The 20,139-nt window shown below is 37.6% G+C and overlaps 1 long non-coding RNA gene across 1 annotated transcript; it reads right to left on the bottom strand.

Annotated features, from left to right (window-relative positions):
• Positions 1 to 14,630: 14,630 nt before the first annotated feature.
• LOC147475316 (uncharacterized) lies at positions 14,631 to 19,927 on the bottom strand. Its single transcript, XR_015208961.1, has 3 exons — positions 19,894 to 19,927; positions 19,754 to 19,804; positions 14,631 to 15,068 (listed from the first exon to the last, which is right to left on the bottom strand). It is a non-coding gene; the product is annotated as an uncharacterized LOC147475316 (long non-coding RNA).
• Positions 19,928 to 20,139: the final 212 nt, after the last annotated feature.

The following is a 20,139-nucleotide window of genomic DNA, read 5'->3' as shown; positions in this document are numbered from 1 at the left end:
AACTTCTTACTTCCCACACATCTATTCAACTTCTAATACGAATCAACCCACAAGCCAAACTTTAAAAAATACACCGCCAATTAAAACCTTAACCAACATTCTTCCCACCACCAAAAGTACCACCACTACACCGCCTATATATAAGAAGACTTACATCTGCTCAGATGAGAGCCCGAAGGGAGAAGGGCTTATGTTACAATTGTGATGAACAGTATAGACCGGGGCAATTTTGTAAAACTCAGCAATTGTACATGTTAGTATCCAATGAAGAAGGTCAAGAAGAGGTGGAACAAGAAAGTGAAAGCGAAGAGGAAACATTGCTACAAGAGATATAGACGAATATGGAAATTTCCATTAATGCCATAGCTGGAAATGTTAGTCAGAACACTATTAGAATTCAAGGGATGCTCAAGAAGAGGCCCATCACTATCTTAATTGATAGTAGGAGTACTCACAGCTTCATTGATCCTGAAACCGCTAAACAAGGGGGTTGTTCGGTAGTACCCACAGCTCACATGTTAGTAACGGTTGCTATGATGACAAGATCATAAGCAAGGCCATGTGCTCTAACTTAAAGTGGACAATGCAGGGTCATCACTTTGAAGAGGAGATCAGAGTACTACCCTTTTGAGGTTGTGACATGGTTTTAGATGGGGATTGGCTTAAGACGTGTGGAGATATTTTGCTCAATTTGAATAAGCTACAAATTAGGTTTAGAAGGATGGGAAGAGAATTACACTTACTGGAGGAGAGGAGACTGCCACCTTGACAATGATGTCAGGAAATGCTCTCAAAAGGTTTATTCAGAAGAACACCCATGGCCTACTGGGCCAACTATTCTCAGTGAGAACCACTCCTATAGAGTCCACACCCACCCCCTACATCTGTATCCAATCTCTTGCATGAGTTTTCATATGTCTTTTCCGAGCCCAAAAAGCTTCCACCAACAAGAAACTTAGACCATCATATCCCACGTAAGCCTAACCCAAGTCCTTCTAACCAAAGCCCATACAAATACCCCTATGTGCAGAAAGCAGTAATCGAAAAATTAGTGCAAGAAATGAAGGAATCAGGCCTAATACAACCTAGCCATAGTCCTTTTGCTTCCCCTATATTGCTTGTTAAGAAGAAAGACGGCAGTTGGAGATTTTGTGTAGACTACCGAAAGCTTAACGACATCACAATTAAGGACAAGTTTCTCATTCTGGTGATAGATGAACTGCATGGCGTGAAAGTATTCTCTAAAATTGATCTGCGGTTAGGTTATCACCAGATTCGGGTAAATGAAGTTGATATCTACAAGACGGCATTCCGAACATATCGTGGACACTATGAATTCAAAGTCATGCCATTTGGTTTGACAAACGCCCACTCCACTTTTCAAGCCCTGATGAATTGAATGAGGTATTTCAACCCTATTTTAGGATGTATATACTCGTGTTCTTTGATGACATCCTAGTATATAGCCCTAACATGGACGTTCATGTGGAGCACTTAAGGGAAGCTCTAACAGTACTAAGGAAGCATAGCTTGTTCACTAAATTGTCTAAGTGTTCATTTGCACAGTCACAATTGGAATATCTTGGACATTTAATTACACCAAAGGGAGTAGCAGCTGATCCAGCCAAGGTAGAGAGTATGGTAAACTGGCCGAAACCCGCTTTACTTAGGGGACTTCGGGGATTTTTGGGGCTTACAGGGTATTACAAGCGGTTCGTCCAAGGCTATGGAACTATCAGTAAACCTCTTACTAATTTGCTCAAGAAAAACAACTTTAAGTGGAGTGTTGAGGCAGAAAAGCTTTTGAGCAGCTTAAACGAGCGATGACCTCCACCCCCGTGTTTGCATTACCTGATTTCAAACTGCCCTTTGTGGTCGAAATAGATGCATGTTCTAGGGGAGTTGGGGCCGTCTTGATGCAAGGAGGAAGGCCTATATCCTTTTTCAGTTAGGCCTTGGGTCCCAAAACCTTAGGTTTGTCCACATATGAGAAGGAGTTGCTTGCAATAGTTATGGCGGTGACCAAATGGAGACCATATCTCTCCGGACATCACTTCATTATACATATATACCGACCAACAAAGTATCAAATACTTTTTAGAACTAAGAATGACCACTATGATGCAACAGAGGTGGTTGACCAAGTTACTTGGTTTTGAATATATGAAATCAAGTATAAAAGAGGAACTGAAAATAGGGATGTTGATGCCCTGTCCAGAGTAGTGGAAGAGCATGCTAGTTGTCAAGCAATGTCGACGGTGCACCCACTGTGGCTCAAAGAAGTAATGCAAAACTATGAGCGCGATGACTCGATGCAAACTGGTATATCTCAGTTGACACTCAATCCCACTAGAGTGCATAATTATTCTTACCCTTCTGGTATTGTGAGATACAAAGACAAGATATACATCGGGAATAATGGTGACTTGAGACAGAAATTGATTGCCACTATACACTCTTCTTCCGTGGGTGGTCACTCTGGAATGCAGGGCAGTTATCAGCAGGCAAAGTCTTATTTCTTTTGGCCAAGTCTAAAGAAAGATGTGATGGAGTTTGTAAGTGCTTGTGATGTCTGCCAAAGAAACAAAAATGAGCATGTGTTCCCTGCTGGTTTACTACAGCCCTTACATGTCCCAGAGCATGCGTGGCAACACATCGCTATGGATTTCATTACAGGTTTGTCAAAGTCAGAAGGAAAAGAAGTAATAATGGTGGTTGTCGATAGGCTTACAAAGTATAGCCATTTCATAGCATTTACTCATCCATATACTGCTATAACACTAGCTAAGGAGTTCATGAACCACATTTACAAGTTGCATGGACTGCCAACCTTGATCAGTTCAGATAGAGATAGGGTGTTTATAAGCTCGTTCTGGAAGGATTCGTTTAGGGAAATGGGTACTGAGATTCATCTAAGTACCGCCTACCATCCACAAACTGATGGACAGACAAAGAGAACCAACTCTTGTCTAGAAAACTACCTTCAGTGCATGATATGGTGGGACATAAGCCGCAAAGTTGGTGTAAATGGCTTCCTTTGGCTGAATGGTGGTTCAACACTAACCACCACTCCAGCTTGAAGATGTCGCCTTTTAAGGATTTTTATGGGTATACACCACCTCACCTCACGCTACCAATAGCAGCAACAACATCAGTGGCTGCAGTTCAAGAATACCTACAGAAAAGGGCAATCATGATTGAAGTAGTTAAGGAAGGCTTGCCCAAGGCACAGGAGAGGATGAAATTATATGCTGACAAAATGAGAAGCGAGAGGCCTTTTGAAGTGGGAGACTTGGTTTATCTCATATTACAACCTTACAGGCAAACTTCTGTGGCTGTTCGAAAGAACCATAAGGTTGGTGCTAAGTTCTATGGGCCCTTTGAGGTGAATGCCAAGGTAGGACAGGTAGCATATAAATTGTGATTACCACATGGATAAAAAATTCATCCTATTTTTCATCATGCATAATTGAAAAATAAATTGGGCAATGTCGTAACACCAATGCCTCGCTTACCTATGGTTGATTATGAAGGACAGATGCTAGTGGAACCAATCGCAGTATTGGCTAGGAGGATGATACCAAGACACAATAAGGCAGATGCACAAGTGCTTATCCATTAGTCTAACACAGTTCCTGAGGACGCCACCTGGGAAGATTGGACTCATATTGCAACCAAATTCCCAAATTTTAATCCTTGAAGACAAGGATGTTTAAAGGGGAAGGTATTGTCATGTCCCATGTTAAACAAACTAAAATTTAACCCGTGGCTATGCCACTCGAGCCATTATGAAATAGACACATGTAAATTTAGCATTCTACACAAACTTTTACGCAGAGTTCCCACTATTTTTTTACATTTAAATTTAACTTGTTTGTCCTTATGATACCCTGCAGGCCTTAACTAAAAATATCCCATAGAAACTCATCTTGGTTTAGCATATATACGTCTGAGAACAAACAACCACAAATTATTAAATTTCTAAACCCAAATTTCTTTGACTACACACGGAGTGTCATTTCTTCACTAAAGACAAAAAAATCATTAACTATGCAAGTATCACGTTTTTTATTTTTCGCTTTGTTCTTTTGATAATGATATTGTAGAGATCTTTTCTTGAGTTAGATCATTGAAACAAAGAGTTATAATAATACACAGGAAAGCCTAAGCTCAACACTAAACAACCAAAGCTAATATTACAATATAAACCTACCATAACTTTAAGGTTTCCCTCAAAAGCGCCGCAATTTAGCTTTCTCACTACATGATTTATTCACCATAGCATGTCAAGGAAGTTCAGTAGTAGTATAGATTTAACTTGTGGCAACAAAATATTTGGAAATCTCATCAACTTTTATGAAGCACCCAAAACTTGCACTTGCCTTCGCCCTAGCTATTAGCCACTTATAAATCTTGTAATCAGCATCATGCAACGGGTTGAATGCTTATATTCCTGAATTAAAATGTGTCTAACCTGTAGATGAATTTCAAAGTAGTATATCATTAGGCCGAAAAACAGCTACATTGATAATCATGATCTTCCATCCAAAAGCAGTAACATCAACAACAAATGACTTGGAAAAAACTTTACGCGTCAATGTCCATGAATGAAAACAATAGCTTGACTACTGGGACAACAATGTGTAGAGGATTCACACTAACAAAGAATTAAATGTCACAAATACAATTCTACAAGTCGTGTCATGCTCGGGCAAATATGGGCTATCAGGCAGTTCATAAAATTCCCTTTGTAAATTGAAGTAATATAGTATGGGACTAAGAAAATTTTGAGACTAAGCATAATGCAAACTATAGCCTGAAGAATGAGAAACAATTATTCAAATGGTTCTTTCCCAACTTACTAAAATGCTATTACACGAACCATCTGATGTTCTTAAGTAATGCTTTATTGGTTGTTGGTTTAAAGATTCATGAGAAGTATAAGATATTGCTATCGATGAACATGTCAGAAATCATAAGTCCCCCAATGAGGACTACAATTAGGTGCTTTGTCATTCATGCCTACAATGTGGCTGAGTTCCTTTCCTCTCCCCATCTTTACCTTTTTTTTTTTTTTTTTTTTTTTTTTTTTTTTTTAAATAATAATAGAATCTAAATTAAACACCAAACTCCAATTACTTCAATTCCATGGGATTAAACAAAGAGAAAATTAAAAGAGCAATTGAAGTGGAAGCATGTCATCAATTCCCATAGATATCTACTGCTATCAAAACGATTAACTGATTAGTATGCACGCACCTTAGGAATTGAAAGGGAATCGAAGTGTCTATGCATGCTAATTTTCCCTCTCCAATCCAAATATTTAATAACATATTCATTAATACTGTTAAACATCCCAAATATGCCATATTCACCAAGATGATTTTCCAATGGAGTATATATGGGACTTCTAGAAAACTAATCCAACCAATTAAACACTTAACAAATTTCTTAGAAAAGTAAAATACTTGTAAAATCATGTCAATAGTACTTAAGCATTAAAAATTATATATGATTAAAGAACCACTATAATTAAAAAAGAACAAAGAGGGTACCTATTATCTCCACTGTTTGAAAAATGTTATTAATTGGAGAAGAGTTTAACCTGGAACTTGCTAGGGAGCACCTCTTTTTTTTGTGGGGGTGGGTGGGTGGGGTGGGGGGAAAGTTTCTTCCGTGAAGAGTAGGAAAAGGGTGAAGTGGCTAACGAACGAACTTTCTTTTATTTCGGTGGTTTAAAGGGATGGATGAAGAAAATTGATGAAATTAAAAAATAAAAAGGAAGAAAGTGATTGTGCCTGCGAAGTCCACTTATCGAGATTGAGAAGAAAGTAATATGTGATTGTGATTTGTTATTAGTGAGGAGGTGTTGGGTAGTCTGGAGAAGGCTACAGAGAGTTTGTCGATGAGAATCAAAGAGAGAAAAATAGGGTTTTAAAGTATGAAGGAACGAAGATAGCCATGAGATCGATTGGTCTCTTAATAGGACGTCTTCTTTTAGTACGTTTTAGTACCCAAACGAAGGGTTTTCTTTGAGTACGTTTTCATAAAAATTGTTCCCTAATTAGAATCAATTCACTCTTTAACTCTTAACTTATTATTAATCATGTTTTACCATCAGATGTACTATTTATATATACTTTTAGCCATCGGATGTAGGTTTCATACAAAATGCTTAAAAACCAAAGTGTTTTATTATATAGACTAGAATATAACCCGTGGCTACGCCACTCGAGTCATTACGGGTGAATTTAGCAAAATAAAATCGTGGTAATTTATTATTTTAACCCCAATTTTATTGGGAAAAAATCAAGAGTGTTTCCACTATTATTTTACATTTAAATTGAACTTTTGTGCATCATACATACTCAATTTCACACGGCAATATGCCTATAAAAGTGATGCACCCACAAGTGTTTCAAATCCCATGAGTATATGTCTTACACTAACAAAACCTGAATAGTTGTTAAGCCCCTTTATACGAATTAGAAAAATAAATAAAAAGTCAATAGCAAACTCCTATAATCCAAAGTATATATTGCTATCAATAAAAACCTAAAACTCAAGGGTTATACAAACATTGTTGGAGCACTATTAGGTTCTTAGTGAGAACTCGTCGCACATGTATATACTTAGAGTGAACATTGAAGTATACCTCATCCGCGTCGTTAAGCAAGCAAATGCAATTTTCGCCAATGACAATCTTCTTAAGAGAAATTTTGTGGGTCTTTTGGTTTACTTGTTTTTAATCTTGCTAAATACATAGCGAGATTAGCTTATTCATGAGCACATAATTATTATCATCAATAGTTCTGCAGATAGTCCTACGGTAGAACATGCTTGGATCAAACAACTAAGATCCCAAATTGATATCAAATGTTTCCTGCTAAAGGACATGTTTGCAAGTCTGCAATCCAATAGACTGCCAAACGAAATGTCAACAACCAACAACAAAAGCAGTAACTAATATGAACTGCTGAAGTAACAAAAAGTTCTCAAGTTTTCTTGATTTTGTCAACATCAAAAGTTCAAAGATAGTAGCTAAATGAATTCAATGCATCTAATTAATCACGTCCATTACACAATTACTACAAAAATACATAAGAGATCATATGTAAGATGCACTACAAATTATGTCATTACATTGAACAAAAAAAGATATTTCAAATGACCAATATAGAGCCCATGGAGCTTCAAATAGGCCCAATTAAAACATGACTATTGTAAACAAATTTATAAGTCTGCTACTCAAATATACTACTGTGCTGGGAATAGTTCGATCTGCCACTCAAAAATATCACTGGAAATAAGTTTGCTACTCAAATGAACTTCCAAAATTTGCTCTTAATGACTCTAATGCCGAATTTGCAAACTTCAATGGGTGGGGAATCTGTCAGTTGCCAAAATATTGTCGTATTTATTTCTTTCGTTGGATAGTTCCTGCATAAATATAATAATAGTGAAAGTCATAGATCCATTAATAAGTAAAAACAAAATGGATCCTTGCTAAATCCAACATATATGCAACCAACACTACTGCGTAAGAAGCTAAAGACAGCCCACAACCAATGCTCAAGACAACATGGGGCATTTTTGTAGCTAGCTATTAAGAAGTGAGCCCAATTGACAATGAAATCTGAACTTCTGTAGCCACTTCTTGTAAACTAAATCTTAATCACAAAACCATTGCCAACCTTTCACAATGCAATGATGAAAATATAATATTTTGTCAATCCGGCGACGTTCGTTAGACAATCTAAGGATATAAACCATTAGCTTTTAAACTTCTGACCCGAATATGCAACTCAATTGTATATGATTAAGAGGATGCTTTCTTGCCTACCTTTATAGCCTACCTTTATCTACTTGTTTCGATCTTAGTGTGAGGTAGTCTTCATGTGTCACATTCTCAAAATGTTGGTTTCAATTCAACCCACAATCCTTTGTACCTTGATTTAACTTAATTAATAACTGTCAAATGATAACTAAATTCATATACTGTGAGATACGGTTATGAAGTCCTAATAAGTGCACACAAAATCACAATACAAAGAGGCCGAAAACATCCAAGAAACTACAACCTTAATATAAAAATTTATCGAAACTAAAATATCATATTATAAATCATGAGGATTCAAAAATCTTATAAGAAGAGAGGATATTGATCCTCGATACTCGAGTGATTATATCATAAAAAGTAGAAGTTCTATTTGTGCTTTGACTTATACTCTTTTGGTTGTTGTTGCATCCTTGGCCATGCACTTATGCAATACAATAAACATGGGAAATGAGTCCAGCACAAACATTTGGGATTGGGAAACGATACATTATTCTGCATTTAGTCTCCCACTCAACACGTCTTTACAACTACAAAATGCACAAAATGAAGCATACATCTACAGACAAGTAAGACATAGCTTTTCAAATATAAATAGTGAAAAATAATTTTTTCACTAACTTACTTGCTTCCATTATAGCTAATTCTTCATTCTTACATTCTCTTGTAACTCAAACACATTCTCAGTCATGTTGACTGAAAAAGTTCCCATTCAACAATACGTAAACCTTCTATTGATTAGTTCAATCTTGCAAAAGAAGCGTTGAAGTCTCTGCACTCTGTACATACCGAAATGAATGTAGATTTTTTGTTGTTCTGTGCATAGAAATAATTTTGAACAATTAAAAGGAAATGACGTTAAAATGTACTTGCCTTTACAACTGTCGTTTAATCCCGAGGAATCTTATTCAATAGAAAAGATTTATTCATGTATCAATGGATTTTGTCGAAATCCCATCCCGCCGAAATCCAAGTTGAGTGTTAAAGGCATAGTTTTCATTACCCCATAAAACTATGCACTGAACCACTATGTAAACTAAATACAAATTAATATTACCTGTTGAAGAAGAGACTTAGAGTGGTGGAGAGAGCATGACGCAGTGGAGAGAACCGAGATAGATAAATCATGTTAAAATTTCTTATTAAAGAGAAGAAGATAGTATTGAAGAAGGTTACTGAAAAAACAGTGTGGAAAAAGCAACAAAACTCACTGACAACAAAGTAATGAGAAGAGACAACATCATTAGATTACTGAAAAAACAGTGTGGAAAAAGTAACAAAACTCACTGACAAACGTTAAACTAAGGATTACATCAGTAGATCCTTACACTCAAACGTGACAGGGTGAGAAGAAGGGTGTTACCTTACTGGGTAGGAAGAAGAAAGGGTTGTAAGGTATCTTTGTGAGGAAGAGGAAAGAGTGAAAGACGTAAGGTTTTTTTTTCTTTTCTTTCGGTAACTAAAAGTGATTTGTTTATTGGTAATGAAAAGAGATTGGCCTAGGATTCTTATTTCCTAATTTCATGGGTATTAGTAAGTGTTATAATTATCGTCAGATCATCCCAAAACTAAAAGTGATTTGAAGGAAAAAGAGAGATTGACCCGATGAAGGATTCTTATTCTTATTTCCTAATTTTGTGGGTATTAGTAAGTGTTATAATTACCGTTAAATCATCCCAAAACTATTTTCTCCCTGACCGCTTGATATAAATATATAAAAAACCAAGGCTGCTTTATTATTTAGAGAATTTACAACACCCGGAAAATACTCTCTGAAGAGTTTGCCGATAAGAAGGCTATGAGGATTAATATCATCAGTACGTTAGAATTTAGATAACTCTAGATAAATTTAGATAAGTTAGAATTTAATTAAATAAGTTAGATAAGTTATTTAGATAAATTTCATAAATTCTAGATAAGTTAGTAGTAATTTCTTTGAGTATGTTTTCATAAAGATTGTTTCCTAATTGGAATCAACTTACTCTTTAATCATGCCGGTCTACTGTCAGAAATACTGATTGTATTAACTATTAACCATCCGATGTAGGCTTCACACAAACCACTTAAAAACCAAGCTATTCGAGATTGAGAAGAAAGTAATATGTGAGGAGGTGTTGGGCAATCTGGAGAAGGCTATGGAGAGTTTGTCGATAAGAAAGCTATGAGGATTAATATCATCAGTTAGAATTTAGATAATTTTAGATAAATTTAGATAAGTTAGAATTTAAATAAGTTAGATAAGTTTAATAAATTTTAGATAAGTTAGAATTTAAATAAGTTAGATAAATTTAATAAATTCTAGATAAGTTAGTAGTAATTTATTTGAGTACGTTTTCATAAAAAATGTTTCCTAATTGGAATCAACTTACTCTTTAATCGTGTCGGTCTACCGTCAGATGTACTGATTGTATTAACTATTAGATGTAGACTTCACACAAACCACTTAAAAACCAAGTTGTTTTATTATATAGACTAGGTATAACCCGTGCCGTACGAGCACAGTTTGTTATTCGGCATTAATTATATTGAATGCATTTGCTTATTATGTATTATTTGAAAACAGAATTGACTTAATCAGTCTCAATCGCAACTGAGCGTAAACCACTAACATTTCAGTTACATGAGCGTAACTGCTTACATATAGTTAGTTATTCACACAATACCAATGCCTGAATAAAACTCATGTTAAACCTGTTTCTGGCACCTGATTGCAATGCCATGTGAAATATGGTGTGGCAATGTTAATGTTTATCTAAAATCATAAATTTTCATCATCAGTTAGTACAAAGGCTCTTATTCCAATTTTGTTTGTTCCCCTCATCAGTTATTCATATTCAATAATAACACATTAAGATAAATGGGTTTCCAGCGACAAATTACAATAAGTAAATAATTGTTATGTTGTATACGCTATCTACAAAGATAGATCCATACCTTTTAATCTTATAGTCACCAAATGCTTGGCACATGTGTGTATGTCACTTAGTCGGTCAGATTTCCTATGAGTGTCGGGGTGATAAAAAGACCAAAGACAACATCAACATTAAAAAGACAGACTTCGAGAGAGACTTTAAGAACTTAACGACATTTCCATGGACTACGGGAGCGACTAATATATGGCACTTTGTAGATGATTGAAAGGAACCGAGAGTCGCCTCATGTCCCATAGTACATAGCAAAATCCAATACAGTATGGATGTAGTCTAGGGCCCACGGAGACTAACATGGGGTCCTATAAATTCATTCGCAAGAGCAATTGAACTACAACCAGCTTCCTTTTGAATCCCATTCTCTGCCATCACCATCCTCATCTTTCTCGCCTTCTCCCATCGATCAGGCGGCATATATATTTGACAACACCACATAGTATGCATCATCGCTTGCACCATTCTGAGAATTGACCATACCAACCTCCAGCTCCACTCGCTTTGCCATTTCTGTTTCTGAGTAAATCCTGCAAGCTCCAAGCAAAGCCCCCCAGATGACATCATTTGGCTTCATTGCCATTTATAGAGCGTAAATTCATTCGGAGGAAGACTTATAGGAAATACGTAATGAGAAGATATCCTTTTCATCAATAATCAGGAATATGTGACATAAATATCCTTTTATCAATAATCAGAAGAGTTTTACAAAGACTCTAAACTCCAGTGCAACCCTACCAACTGCAAAGATTAAGAAATATTTCGACTCTAACTACTAAGACGCGTCAAAGCGAAGGCATCGATTGAACTCGAACACGCGGTTGTCCATCACACCTAATCGTCAACGCTTGAGCTCTGCTGCCTATGCCGCTTTCATGCGGATAGATAACATTTGTGAGTAGAACAAGCAACTTAAACCAATGAAAAGTAGCGTCACAATTTTTCATTGAAGATCAGAAGCCCGACATCGATTATCAAGTGTTTATAATCCGCTCATCTTGGCAAATAAGTTGCCACAAAACTGAGCGTCCTTCTTTTTTTACTCCTTAATTTTTTTTCCTTGGAGACTTTATACTCAAGCTTTACGGCCCTGTTTCAATAAAGATTAAACCCCAACATACATTCAGTCAATAGACATTGGACATCAATGAATTAGGTGGTACGTTACGTTGAAAAAGGCATAATGCATACTTGTTGTTGGGTTCAATTTCCAATGCCTTCTTAATATCAATCTCAGCCAGGTCCAAATCAGCCAGTTGGATGTAAGCTTGGGCTCGTCTATAGAGTGCCTTGACATTCGTACTCGCAAGTTCTAGTACCTACAATATTATTAACGGAACATTAATCCTCAGGCCCCTTGCTTTGATGTGATTGAGTTGTAGGTATAAGTTGGTCTTCAGTTACCTTTGTGCAAACCTTCTCTGCCTATTTGTAGTCCTTTAACTTCAGCTTGCAAGCTGCATTGTTCAAATTTTATCCCCTTACTATACCCAAATGGGTCTCACGTGTCCTTGCAGCTATAATTATCTCTATTATTAAAAGGGCTCAATTAAATTCCCAAAGCCCAAAAAAAAAAAGTCACACACATCCACAAAAAACACAAGTCTGACAATCTTGTAGTATGATACTTATGTTACAAAGGTCATGGATCATGGATACCATTGTTACGACTTCTGGCAAGTACCGCAGTGCACTTCTCTGCCAATCCCATTTCCTATTATCCACTCTTCATTGGTTGACTCCAGTATGAAATACCATGTTACCTGAATACATGATCTTTCTCAAGAAGGATAGAAGATCAACAGAGAAGCTTAAAGACTGATGAGCAGGTTAGAAATGTGGACAAAAATAACATTGGAGTTTACCCAAAAGGAAGTACCTAGGCGCCTTTTCTGTAACCAAAGTCCATGTGAGCAATGACCATATTCCCTTTACCAAAAACAAATGAATATTTTCAAGTGATTCTCGGATCATATTCCTATTTTGGATAAATCAGCATGCAACAAAAAGCTGATCTCTTCTCTCTGATCTTACATCCATGTGAGGCACATGTCCACTTAGTATCCCTGTTCTTCAAATCAAGATTGAGACTTAGATTCTTGATAATCATAATTGTCTACATTTGGCTTGTCTAGTACATGCTCTTGAGCTGTTGATACACCATTACACCCTAATAACTAATAATAAATAAGAACATGGAAGTGCGCAATTATACTCACCATGTACCACAATTTCAGGGAAAAAGAAAGAATTATTGACACCAAGTGGATAATAATGATTTTTGTTTTATTTCATATCGAAGTCAAATGTGTGAAAATAAAAGTATATATGTATTAGAATGAAACAAAACATTGTAGGGCTATATACGTGAGCAATATGTTGGAGAAAGTAAACTGAGTATATTTGAGTGATTAGCAACTTTAGGTATATTCTTAGAACCCTAAATGAAATCCAAAAGCAGTCGTTGAAGAATACATACCAGGGAGACACTACTGCAGAAAAGGCCTAAGATAGCATGCAAAAAACGCTATGGTTGGTGTCCATAGCGTTTTCCAAAACGCTATTAATGACGGTGCTATGCTTTTATTGATAGCATTTTCGGAAAAAACGCTATTGAATTTATAGTGTTTCATCACAAACGCTATCATATTTATAGCGTTTTATCTTAGCTCTATTAAAGATCAATAGCGTTTATTATGACAAACGCTATTATATTTATTGCGTTTTATCTTAGCGCTATTAACGATCAATAACGTTTATTATGACAAACGCTATTACATTTATTGCGTTTTTTCTTTAGCGCGATTTCCGACCGATAGTGTTTATTATGACAAACGCTATTATATTTATAGCCTTTTTTTCTTAGCGCTATCTATTTATTAATAGCGTTTTCTCTTTAGCGCTATCAGTTCTATAACATTTTAAGTTGAGCGCATCCAAGCTTTTCCTAATCACAATCACTGTTTTTTTTTAAAACCTGTACACAATTACATTTTCACACGATACTATTAATCTGTGCTACTAAAATGTTGTAACAACTAAACCTGCAAAATCCACAGTATAACAATGTCTATAAAATACATACACACGATAATCAATAATAACTTCATTCATTAAGTAATACCCAAAATATACAATTTCATTGTGTATTGTACAAGGACAAAAATGACTTAAAACGCGATTCAAGTGTGTACTGTACAAGGACAAAAATGACTTAAAACGCGATTCAAGTGTGTACTGTACAAGGACAAAAATGACTTAAAATGCGATTCAAGTGTGTACTGTACAAGGACAAAAATGACTTAAAACGCGATTCAAGTTTCACAAAATTAGACAAAATAAACATCCTAATCCCGACCTACTTCACGTGGTGATCATCAGTAAATATGACGTGCTGTATGGGCCATGCAATTGCAGTTCCTTTAGCATCTCCCATTGTTTGCAATTCAGAATTTTCTCTCCAAAGACGTGATTTTGACTTCACAACTTCATCTACCCAAACTTTAGAGGCATTATCTCCAAGAGGTATACCATGCACCGGTTTAAAAGGATCGTTAGTCTCCCAATGTCCTTTAGCAACTAAATCATGCGGAGCCATCCAATTCATCAACTTGCAGCATAAGCCCATGACTCCTCCGCCTTGACCCTACCAAAAAAAAAAAAGAAGCCACAAATATAATAACTAAGAATTTAGGTAATCGGTCGCTTGAGAATCAAAAGTAGGTAGTTACTATAAAAAAAATGTTGTATACATTCTAATAAGCTTACAAGTAGGAAACATGGTAATGAATTATTAGTATGGTTATTACTCACCGACTCCGAGAGCATTTGTTTCAAGACAAATAGAACATTGTTCGAAATCAGTCAACATAGTGATTCATTATTTAAAACTTCGCATTTTATTAAGCATAAGTGTAGGAAGTTCAGTTGGAACAATCCACTTCGAAACATAACTCACAACTCAGATATCGAAATGCAATGAAACAGGGTTCATTAGATAGCAGACACAAAGCACTAAATTTATTGCCTAGGTCACTGAAGGTCAAATCCAACTCTAACTATGACAAAATCGAGCGCCAAGTCAGTCCAGTGCAGCTGCCATCCCAGCAGACTGCAGCACAAGCATATATTCTTAAACTCTAATTACGTCAACAATACATGCAGAACAACCATTTGATACTGTCTAATTACAAATGAGCATTGAATAAGCCATAAGTTACCCCTTGTAAAAAGAAATATTTTACCTGTGGAAGAGAAGTTGTTGTAGTTCGTATACCTTGATCATCATTACTCCCTATGCCTCGACCCTACCCAAACAAAAAGAAATTCAGTATAATGACCAAGTATAATAAATCCCTGCTATGTCCCCTCATGTTTAAGGTTCTCCAGGTGCAAATAATCTTGTGCGCACAAAATGGCGTCACAAGTATCCCCTTGCAACACACCCCAGCCATACATTACCAGAAAACAGGAAAGACTTGGGAAGTTTTAGCATTTTTCTAAGCCAATCCATAATAGTACTCTCTAACTCAGTAGCAGCAGGTGAAGACATCCAATTAAAACCAACAACAATAAAAACAAGATTACTAAGCATTGATGAAGGTGTGCATGCATGCATTGGCAGACAAAGAGCATGATATTCTGTATGTGTCCATGCCTTAAAAACATCAAGCTGAAGATCAAAAGTCGGGGGTATTTAACTGAGCATAACAGACCCTCACCTAAGTACCCCACAGACAATGAAGCCACAGCAAAAATGTCATTTTGGGTGACCTGGTTGAGTATGGTCTCGAAGCATCATAGTTTGAAAAGGCTCAGCGAATGCAGCCTTCACTCATTCTTGGGCCTTCGGGCCCTTAGGGATGACTCCAGTCAAGCAATGCGTTCAGTGGTGAATCCATATATTATATAATGGATGATTGTCTTTAGAACCAAGTGGCGGATCAGTCTAAGGACCAAAGGAATTCGGGGGCTAGTCACTTATTCGAGGAAGACTTCTTACATGAAGTATAGCGGATGGCTTTCTTTTCACTGCCCTTACCTTAGAGAATAAAAGACCTAGAGAAAGAAAAGGAAGCTCGAAAGAGGAATTAAGGAAGCTGTGTTTTCCTCTCCATCACGAATATCTCCTCGTACTATGCTAGTCGCCCGATCCACTCACTTTATGGGTTCACCACGGGACTCACGATGAGCAAGATAATGTTAATGTTTATTAACAATGGAAATTCTCGAGCAAGCCTTGGTCATTGGCCTGTCAAAGAGAGCGTTGCAACTTCACCCAAGAAAACACTCATGGCCGTAAAGCAATCCAAGCTAGATTCTTGTTGTAATCAACTGGTCATGTGAAACCAAACAACCGCTACCGGGTCGTAATATATCGACTTTCATCTTTGGAAAAGAGCGAGTTGCTAGTGTTTAAAAGAAGGGTGAATATGTTCTATAAGAGAAGAGCAGGCTAGATAATAATGGTATTCGTTTTATCTCCTTGCCTTTCTTTCTTCTTTGCTAGGCGAAGAGCTAAGCCTCGGGAGGTTCCCCGACCTTATTTGGATCTCATTTGGTGCTACCTAAAAGCGTAGGTAGGCGGCGGATGTGTGACGTTTTGGAGTTGTCGTTCGTGCACCTGTCCCCAATGGAAGAATGAGTGATCCGTTCCCCAGATCATGGCCTTACCACTTTCGTCCCCCGATGGGCGGCCGGGATTCGGTATAGCAGCTCACGTTCGTTCATTTGGATTTCGACACGTGTTAGTTGTAGGAAGTATGGTTCGAAAGTGACTTCGGTTCGCCCGATTCAGGCTCAACTCCTTGCTTTACGTTAAGCGGACCTACAGTCGGGTACGGGGCTCCGTGCTCTTTCTTTTCGGTGGGACGATCTTTGGGAGAGAAGCGGAATGCGTCGAGGTGGCGAACAACACAACTTTTGGCTTTTCCCTCCATGAGATGAGCCCATTACATTGGACCGATGGATAAGAGAATCTGGGCTGGTCCCGACGGAACTACATGAAATCTAAGTTGGAAAGCTCCACTACGTCACGATGTAGACTCAATCGATACATTTCGATTTCTTTTCGATGGATCCGAGAATAGATAGTTGTCTCATCAATAGATAGAAATAGGGATTAGGCTCTACCTTGCCCACATTTCCTTTTGAAGGGGCCAAAGAAATGTCTCCACCTGCCGCTAATGATCTTAGATCGAAATAGCATTCAGAGAAATGTTCTAACATAGAGTAGAATCGAACATTGAAGAGATTAGTTGACAACATCAAAGAGCCTAATTCCAATACAATAGGGGGTCTATCGGTGCAAGTCGGTGAGCGCCGTGATTGATGAGTGGGTAGGTGGGTTAGGCACCTCTCGCCCGATGGGAAGTAATGAGGCAAGCCCCCGAATGAAGAAGTAGTGCACCCCTTCCCGCCGATATCGCCTTTATTTAGATTCTATCTTTTTTTTCATTATTATATTCATTACAATAATCTAAAGATTCAATTTACATACGGAAAGTGTTCATAATCACATGACTCGATCTATACTCCAATATCCAGACTGATTCCTACGCCTCACAAACCTGCATCTATTCACAAGTTCCACAACGCACCACATAGCTACTGAAAGGATGGCAACACCAAAAACAATGTAAATCAACTTCCTGTATCGATCTATAAAGCTGATTATATCCTCGTAAACCCCATAACTTGAAGCTCCATACATCCTGCTATTTCCGCTTTGGAAAATGTCGTACCACGGATAAAGTATGGTTTGATAGGCGGGGTCAAAGAAGTTCTCCACACCATGAACGATTACATGTCCATCGTTGTATATGTCCCACTGCTTGATCTTGACGTTGTTAATGGAAGCATTATTTTGGACATGCTCTAGTGTACTAACGACGAGGGGGTGACCATGAAGGAGGGTATCAATCTTGGATCCATGTGAGAGTGTTGATTCTAAATCCTCCTTCTCAATCTTCATGGGTGAAACATGGTATTTGAGAAGTGTCAAAGGTGGTTGTGGGTATTTCAAAGAGAAGAAAGCTTCGTCAGCCGGACAGAATATGGTAACTGTTGCTGCATTGTTGTTGCTTAAAGCTGAGGAGATAAGGGTGGGGAGAGTCATCTCCAGGGTGAGAGACATAGCATCAGAATAACCATCATCGATATAGCCTTAACAATCTTCTCGAAGTTCTCGTGTGTTTCTCGATTATTATGATCACTAGATGTGACTCCTTCAACAGAGAAACCGGAAAAGTTGAAAGAAATAGAAGAAAGAGGAGAGACAACTGAAAAGTTGAAGCCATGAGCAAGAGCTAATGCGGTATTCTTGTTGAAGAGTATTTATATATAGAACTCAATTGACCTGCTTAAGGTTTTGACACATTGGTAACCAACACAAATTCCTATTTCGTAGTTAACTTGGATTTTTTAAACCGGGTGTAACATGTGATTTGGATTCCTTAAGGAATCTGGATTCTTTCAAGGCCAGAAACACCTCCCATCCTTTCGCGTACTCGCAGTTTGCTTTCAAAGATGGGGCAGCATCAAGGAAACAGGATATAGTAAATAAATCAATGCTTAGTTGGATGTTGGCCAGTGACCTAAAAGTTACACCAAGCTCAGCTAGCAGCCTTAGTGGCTTGTTTTCTACCGATATTTTTTGTTTATTTAACAAGAGCAGAAAGTCTGTAATGCTAGTCTTTACTCCCACATCGACGAAATAAGGCAATCCAATAGGCTATTTGAACCTTTGTGCGAGACCGATGGCTACCTTTCCTATCCCGCTTCTCTACAAGGTCTAGTCTACTTTCTTCTTCCTTCAGACCGGGCCAAGCCTGTGGGTTGTTTAAGTAGGTTGGGCTAGGTTTGGTTTATTTTTTGGAGCCTGGTCTGGAGTTCGTCCCCATTTTTATTTCGTAGGCAATCAAGAGGCTGGAAGTGATTGACCAGCTATATTATTAGGAATGGGAGGTTCGAAGGTCAGGGCTCAGTTCGTTAGCGATGGCACCAAGGGCCAGAGGAAGGAAGGTAAACGTGTACTTGTTTTTGTCGAGATTGGGTTGGTGTTCAGTGTACTCTATTTGATTTAACATTAGACCAAAAAAAAAAAAAGAGAATATAGTAGAGCTAATGAAGAGATCGAACAAAGCAGATGTAGGAGTCAAAGTCCGAGAAGCCTAAGTCCCCTCACCATCGACTAGGGCTATTCCTCGGAAAAAGAAATTGCAAAAGTTTTTTCTATCCCAAAAAGGGCTCCAGAAGGCATATCTTTAGGCTAAAAAACACCGAAAGTGTCGGGGTATATCGGATACTTTTTGTTCCTTGGCAAAGGCAAAGGGAAAGCCCGGCCGTTCTGTTGCCCCAAACAACAAGTGAGTGACTCGTGCCTTCACCTTGCGTGAGGAGAAAAAAAATTCAAATCTAGCCGCTCCCCTTCCAAAGACGACTAACTTAGGAACGATTCAGAGAAAGGAAAGATTTTTGCCTAATGTAAGCTCCCCATCTTCCGTCGGCCCCTCGTCACTCATTACACCCGCCACTCGTTGGCCTTTCTCCAGCCTATCTCACTCGCTCCGCATTAACGGGCTAGCTGCTATTGGTTTTCATTTTGTTATAAGTTTGTGAAAGATTTAATAAAATGGCGGAGAAATATCGGATTAACAATCGAAAGGTTCAGGACTGAAGTGGTAACAGAGAAAACACTACAATTTTCTCCTTGGCAGCTCAGGAGCTATACATCCAATTAAAAATATGAAGTAGGTATTGGTGAGTCTAGAAGTTTTTACAGAGGTAGGTTCCCTAATGGTACACAAGTAGCCGTAAATTGAAAAAGGCTACCAAATATAGACCTAATATAATCTCACCAACACCTTAAGCACACTAACTTTGATCTTACAGCCCTACTGCATAATGGCCTTTTTAACTCAAAAAAAAATTTCGCGCCAGACCAAGTAAGCCAAAAGCTAGTTACCCTTGCTTGCAAAAAGAAATATTTTACCTGTGGAAGAGTAGTTTGTATCCCCTGATCACCACTGCCTATGCCTTGACCCTAACCAAATAACCATAACCATTGGTTAGTTGTTAGTCTACTAATTAAGAATCTACAGTACTTTGCTTTAGAGATTCTAAAAAAAATACCTGCGAAAGTGAAGTAATTGGAGCAATAGTTGATTTGTATCACTTGCTTTCGATCCACAACTTCTTCGACTTTCATCCTAGAAAAATATATTAAGATTGTCAGTTCAAGTACTCTAGCAAGACAACAAATATCAAATAAGCTATTGTACAATACTTGTACATCTGTCACTTGCCTTTTGAATATTTAGAGAAGCAATTAAGTTTCTTATAAGTTCATTTTGAGTATTCACCAAATTGGTCATTTGA

Source organism: Coptis chinensis, chromosome 9 (genome assembly GCF_015680905.1).
Source record: "Coptis chinensis isolate HL-2020 chromosome 9, ASM1568090v1, whole genome shotgun sequence".
Lineage (NCBI taxonomy): Eukaryota > Viridiplantae > Streptophyta > Magnoliopsida > Ranunculales > Ranunculaceae > Coptis > Coptis chinensis.
The sequence above is the reverse complement of the archived record's forward strand: the minus strand, read 5'-3'. Positions and strand labels throughout refer to the sequence as shown.